This window comes from Equus caballus, chromosome 8 (genome assembly GCF_041296265.1).
Source record: "Equus caballus isolate H_3958 breed thoroughbred chromosome 8, TB-T2T, whole genome shotgun sequence".
NCBI lineage: Eukaryota > Metazoa > Chordata > Mammalia > Perissodactyla > Equidae > Equus > Equus caballus.
The window spans coordinates 97,371,575-97,378,930 of NC_091691.1; positions in this window are offsets into that span (position 1 = coordinate 97,371,575).

The window sequence follows — 7,356 nt, forward strand, 5'->3', positions numbered from 1 at the left end:
AAAAGAGAAGTTCCTGGGCTGCCTTCTTGACCCAGAAGAGAACGAGCTGAGAGGCGCACTTCTGACCTGAAGGAGCTTGAGCGTTTCCAGGTGACTCAGGGAAAGTCAAGTTCACTCTGCCCTTGTTACTGTTTGGTGACAGTGTCAGGAAGAGATGCTAGACATGTCAGGATCCTTAAACCACAGTATTTGTTAGTGAGCATGGCGGCCAGGCTACTGTGACCCAAACAACAAGGCTTCAGCACGGTGACAGCTGACGCATTTCTCCTTCACATGAAGTCTGCGCAGGCAGGCCAGGGCAGGTGTGGTGGCTCCTCCGCCCACAGTTTCGTCTCATGGTCCGTGGCCTCTGCCCCAGCTCCTGCCATTCAGCCTGTGGGAAGGTGGGGAGGGGAAGGGAAGACATACTATTTCACTTTAAGGCACAATCCAGAATTAGCAGATGCTTCTTCCATTTGCATCTCACTCTCAGAAAGTACTCTCATGGCCACTCCTAACTGTGCGAGAGGCAGGGCCATACACCTGGCGGAAATCCCCATCACACTGTAGAAGAAGCAGAGCAGATACTGAGGACGATAGTCAGCTTTCCCCAAATAGGGAGACACCCTCTAAGTCCCTCTATTACACCACGGTTATAGCATGGCATTTGTCCCAAGGAAAACCAAGACTAAAAAAGAGACTCTGCAGCATTAGACGGAGAAAGGACTCATGGAGTGTGCTTTGCTGCTCATTCTTCAGAGAGAATGCTGACATCTGCATCGGCCTCGGAGGCTTCAGGGAGCACGCTGAGCGGGGAGCAGGAAGCAAACCTGACAGAGGGAGCTCCCCGCCTCCTGTTCTTTTCCTTTCACAATTTTGCATCCATGTGGCTGGGCTCGCAGGGGAGCCCAGCACAGTGCGTTCTTTTCAGGCTCATGTTCCATAATCACCATAAATCACCTACGTTTAGTGGAATCTATTACTCTCCATCTTAAGAGAATGCCCCTGAATGGACTGATGCATGAAAATAGTTTGTTGAGGAGAGGCTGACTCAATGCACAACTTGAACAGTAATTTAGTAGGAGCAGAAGAACAGACAGTCATGGCCAAACCCTACCCAAGAGGGAACAGTATGGACTTCAACCCAGATGTTTGGGGCAGATGGTCCTGTGGCCCCAAACTTGTGTGTGGGAGAGATCAGGGACTAACTTGCCCAGAGATAACCCTCAGAGATTTGTACTCACAGGCCTGGTATGTTTTGAAAGTTCTCTCTAGGTGATTTGGAGACTCACACCTGTTAGGGGTTGAATTGTGTACCACCCCCCCCCCCAACATTTGTATATTGAAGTTGTTGATGCAAATAATCCATAATCAATCTGTAAATCAAAATTGGGGTGAGCTTGTTATGAGCCAAATCTGAGGACTAGCCCGGGGCTTTCCTTCCCTAAGGAAGGAAGGGCACCAAAAAAGTGGAATGTACAGAGTGGTTATATACCATCTTGGAACAAAGAGCATATATCACATATAATAGGAATGTCCCATTTACAATAGTCACAAGATGCTTAGGTGGCACAGCAGATCGGTGGTCAGCAGGTCAGCGGTCACAAGGTGAGCACAGCAGGTCAGTAATTAATCCTTAGTTCCCAGGAAGAGATGTTTATCCTTAAAGAAATGCCGATATGGGGGGAAGTTGTATCCCTGCCTTTAAGGGCATCATTCTTGTCTTTGGGACATAGTAAATGTTTAAAGCAGATGTACAGCCCCTTTTGGAAAAACAAGGTCAGGCCAAATTAGTTTTAAACCAAATGGTTTCCTCATATCTTCCAACATATGCTATTGCTTTTCATTTATTTATCAAAGTCATAACTCCCAGTGCCTCAGAATGTGACCTGATTTGGAAATAGGGTCTTTGCAGATGTCATTAGTTATGATGAGGCCTGCTGGAGTAGGGCAGGTCCTCATGCAGTAGGACTGATGCCCCTATGAAAGGGAGACATTTGGACACAGACATGCACACGGGGAGAAGGCCACGTGGAGATGAAGGCAGAGACCAGGTGATGCTTTCACAAATGAGGAACACCAAAGATTGCCAGCAACCCCCAGAAGCCAAGAGAGAGAGGCCAGGAACAGATTCCCCCTCACTGCTCTTAGAAGGAACCAACCCTGCCAACACCTTGATCTTAGACTTGCAGCCTCCAGCAAAGGGGGAGACTAGGTTTCCGTTGTTTAAGCCACCAAGTCTGCAAGACGTCGTTATGGCAGCCTGAGCAGATGAACGGAGAGCCTGCAGTGCTGCCCGGCTCACGGCAGCTTCTAGCGCGGGGCCACAGCCACAGAGCAGAGGCTCTGGCACCTGTTCAAGTAACAGGGTATATTCATGCCGCCTCTGTCTCAGCTCTGCTGGCCTTGGGCATATGCATCTGCCTCCTCTCAAAGGTGACATCCTCCACATGCACCCAGTGAAGTACCTGGGTTGTCACACACAGCTTGAGCCAGCCCTGATGGCCTTCAATAGCATCAAATGACTTCCAGGCCACTACTGAAACTGGCCCTGATATCAGTTTCCCTACATTAAACCCAGCCTATATGGGGTTGAAACCAAAGCTCCCAATCCCTGCTTACTCCCTGGCTTCCTGGCGCCAGAATCCAATACCCACCATGGAAACAAACAGCCAAGGTCATCCACTGCAAATTCCCTTATCGTCTTGTCCTCCTTCCTACAAGCAGTGTCCCAAGGCAGAATGCAAGCTGGTGGGAAAGCTGCGACCAGCAAGGCCACTGACTGCCCACCCCTACTCTCTACAAGCAGCCATATTCCTCACAAATCGTTAAAACCCCTGGCCTCCCATCTGTCAGGGAGACGAAATGAAACAAGATGAATTTGAGGGCTTACTCTCATCTCCCAGCTGATATCATCTGAAATAAAAACCCTTTCCTTGACGTAAACCTGGCGTTCCAGTTTTTACTTGGCCCCTCTTGTGTGGCAGGTAAGGGACCTATGTTTGCAGGCCGTAACACTGTGTCATCCCATATCTGTGCATATGAGATACATTGTTTCTTCTGCCTTCAAACGGAATGAATGTCTGAGGCATCTTTGTTTTCTAGATGTGAATCGATCACTATAACAGCCTTGTCTTCCTTCTGGGGGAGGGGTGGGAGCACAGGCAAGCAATTTGCAGAGAGATATTTAATGTGACTGGCTGACAGCCTTGATGAGACCTCCTCTTCCACTGTCCTTTGAGGTCCAGGGTAATTGCTAGAGGCTACAGAGTTCCAGCCCCATGGTTCTCAAACTAGGAAGAATGGTTAGTAGACCCTCCTGCGTCAAGAGTCTAGGGGACCAGAGTGCTACACTTGCATTTGCCTAAAGAGTGCGTGTGCTCTGCCATTGAGCCAGGTGAGGAGAGCAGATGCCCTGCGGGGACAGACATGCTCTTCTTAGGCGATCACTGGCTCCGCCTGAGGGATGTGCTGCTTGCACATACTTTATCAGTATGCTTTGGGTGGCTGCATATTCTTGCAATTAAGTAGCATTATTTTCAAATAGTTTGTGTAGTGCCTGGAATACAGTTACTCTGGGTGAATGGTGGAATCCGGTGTCAACCTTCGAAAAAAAGAACCCAGTTGAAGAGATGAAACACTTATTCAGGATCAAAGAATTGAAATTTGGGGAGCGCAAATTCAGGCAGAAGCCCAAATAATGTCCTGATTACAGGGTGAAAGCAGGGGTTTCTGTGAGAAGAGGAAGGGGATAATCACACAAGTTGAAAGAGGAAAGAGAAAAAAATATTCTACGGGTGTCAATAAGCTGAGTGGTCCCTGGCTGCACATAATTGGTTACTGATTCTATCTTCAAATAGAAAGTCCGTAAACCTCAGTCTTGTGATCAGGATGTCCGTTTCTCTGGTAACTTCTCAAACAGTTAGTTATAAAACAGTGGTGGTTTTGGCCCAGTCCAAAGGTTTGGCCCAGTGCAAGGTTCAAGACAGCAAGGCAGTTTCTCTGGAAAGGCAGCTCCGACTCCATTTTAAAATGGCTCCGTGAGAGTCCATTTTGACATTTTTTAATTGTCACTTTGGTTAAATGGATAACCAAGTATTGTTTCACAGTGACCTGTGGTCATATTTAATCAAGTATTTTAAGCCTTTTGACACTTTTGATAACCTCCCAAGGTCAAATTCTAAATAAAGTCTTTTTGAGCTGGAACCAACTTTGGGAGTTTTTTAGGGGGCCCTTGGAAAACCTCAAAGATTTTTTTCTCTCCTTATAAAAAGAACAATATTAAACTAATTAGGCTTATTTGATATGTTAAATTACATGTGAAGCATTGTCAAATAAAAGTGGTGTTTAACCTTCTTTAGGTTATATTTGTATAGGTGTATATTACTAACATAAATATTTCAAAAATTATATAAATTTCTAGAAATTATATAGTTGTAAAAAAAAATTAGTTATATTAATATTGAGAAGACTTGGTTTTCTTAAGTAATCAAAGACCTGATCAAGTTAATATGAAGTACAGGAAATTATTTAATTTCTGTTTTTGCTTTCTAGGCAGATTATTCAATGAGTAAAGAAAAGCCTTTCACAATAATCTAAGAAAGCTTTGTCCTTTCAAAAGAGAAAGGATATTAAATTGTAGTTTTTGCATAGGCAAACTGTTGATATAAAACTCTTTTTTAGGAAAAAGGTTAATAATAAATTCTTGTAATTTTAGCCAGCTTGACCACACAACGTAAGATTTTTCTATCTTTCTCTCTCTCTTTTCCCAACTTTTATATGCATTTAGTTTTATCCCTTATTCAAGTGTTTTTTAAATTTTGAAACAACCTTTAAATTATCTCTAAACTAGGACAAAATTACTCTCCTTTTCCCTTACCAAGAATACATCTTCATGTCTTATACCTTTTCTTACCAAAAACACATCTTACTTTCCTTGCATATTTTGTATATAGAGCTTTTTTCTTTACCTTGATTATTCCTAGTAATCTCACTTACATATGTGGATTAGAATTCTTAAACCTTAGTAACTTTAATATCTAGTGAAAACTAGGAGGTAAGCATCGTGTACTAGTTGTTACATAACGACATTTGATAGTAGGTTAGCAAATTTATGAATACATCCTTTCACAATTTCTAGAGGCATGTGCTTCCTCACAGTACAATTTATTTTCAGTGTGGTGAGAGAATATATTTACTAACAGACTCAAATATCTTTAGTTTCTCTATAATAAGAAGCCAAAAGTAGATAAACATGTTTCGAAATTAACGTTTCAGTATTTCATCTTATTTAGAAATAATCTGGATGTTTAATGAGCATTCATCATTTAACTTAACAGTATAACTTTAAGGTCTCAAGTTACCAATAAGATCTTGGAAACTATTTTTAAGCAGACATATTTTATAAAACATGAGCATTGAGTTGCTGAGTAGTTGGTGCCGGTAGCTGGGCTCCTGGCGAGGTCACAGGAGGAGAGAAGAGATGGGGTGTGTGAGTCAGCCCCAGTCCTCCCGGATGCTTTCTTTGACCCTGTCGGGCATCAGGCACAGATCTCCTGCCTGAAGGGAGCTATGGTCATATCGTCTCTCTGACAGAGCCCAGACAAGACAAACGGTCTTGCTGTCTCTGGGCCGATAGGAGAGATGCCGGGGCGGGCAGAATTGAACCATGAGGAGGAACTCCATCCCAGCCCTGATCGCAGGACGGTAGGCAACTCCTACACACCAGGATGCGAGGGACTTCAGTCCCCAAAGCACCTCTTCCCCTGTGGCCCCCATAGCGCCTCAAGTGTCCACCATCTCAATCGCCCTTTCAAGTGATTACAATCCTCCCCATCCAGAAGCACTCTGGTTGGAGCAGAGGCACCTTTTAGATGCATGCACAGCACTGAAAAAGACCACACTCAGCTTCCAGCAGCCAGTAGCACATAAAGTTGGGGGAGTTATCCCCTATCGACCCCCGAAGGGATGGGATTCAGAATACCCCCGGCGAATGGGGACTTTGTGAAAGGAGAGGAGAAGTGAGGGGGAGGTATGAACAGGTGAGCTCCCCCAAAGAATATGGAATAAGGAGGAAGACCCTGCACAGTCCAGGAGCAGCGTGAGTGCCCTGGGCTTTGTGAGTCCTTGGTACTAACAGATTTCAGCTTTACAGTTTGCCTGGGGCCCCTGGTTACCTAACTACACACCTTGCACTGCAGGCCATGCAACTCTGCAGGAGCGCCGCCCTGGGGCAATCACAGGGAGCCCAATGCCCCTACAGACCTTGCATCTTAGTTTGGATCCTGAGCTCACAGTGCTGGGTCCACAGTTATTAGTCAGCTCATGTCCTGGTCTGAGGACCAGGGAGGTGAAAGATATCCAGGATACGGCCATTTATGCCTTTCAAGGTACAGTGATCAGAGCACATAAGCTTTTCAGGGAGCTTTTTCTTCTCTCCCTGCTAACCCTACCCCCTCTATTTGGGAGAGTTGGCCGTGGGGCATGTTTCCAAGGAGTGTGCGTGTGGAGACTGCATACTGAGGCTGGCATGTGCAGTGACTGCCTTCTGGGAAGTGAAATCACTGTAGGGACTTCAAATCAAGATTCAGCAAGAGTTCCCTCTTAAACTCCCCCATCCACTTCAAACAATGTAATTACATATACTTTACATTTTTAATTTAAAAAACATAGACTCAAAAACATAATAAATATTTCTACTGAATAGAAACAAAACAGAAGCATATAGTGGTGAACAGGGGCTGAAACTGCAGCTTCACTGGACTCTGGGTGCAAAACAGGCCTTGGCATCTAGAACTGAGACTCCTGCAGGGTAACTGGGACCAAAAGCACCCAGGCACAGAGGGCAGCGGGAGCCAGCACCATTGCAGGAAACTGAGAGACTGAGTGAATCTCCCTGCTGGTGACACGGCCCCAGCCCTCCACTGCACACTGTTTGGGAATGCTAAGCCACCAACTTAAGACCTGGTCCCAGACTGGGCATCCTGAAACACTAGGCAAAGGTAACCTCACATTTCTAGGCACAAATCATTACAGAGAGGGAGAATAAAACACCTGTCATTCAACTTGACATTTTAACTTGAGCCTGCCCGTTAAAATTCTGAAATACATAAGAAAGATTAACAATTAGAATGATAGCCCACAAAATTAATTGGGAGGTGGGTTTACTGCTACTGAAATGCAAAGAGTAGAACATATTTAAAATGGATACAATTGAAGAATGTTTAGAATCATCAAGACATAAATGAGGGGGCCAGACCCATGGCCAAGTGGTTAAGTTCTCACACTCCACTTTGGCAGCCCAGGGTTTCGCTGGTTCGGATCCTGGGCGCAGCCATGGCACTGCTAGTTAGGCCACGCTGAGATGGTGTCCCACAT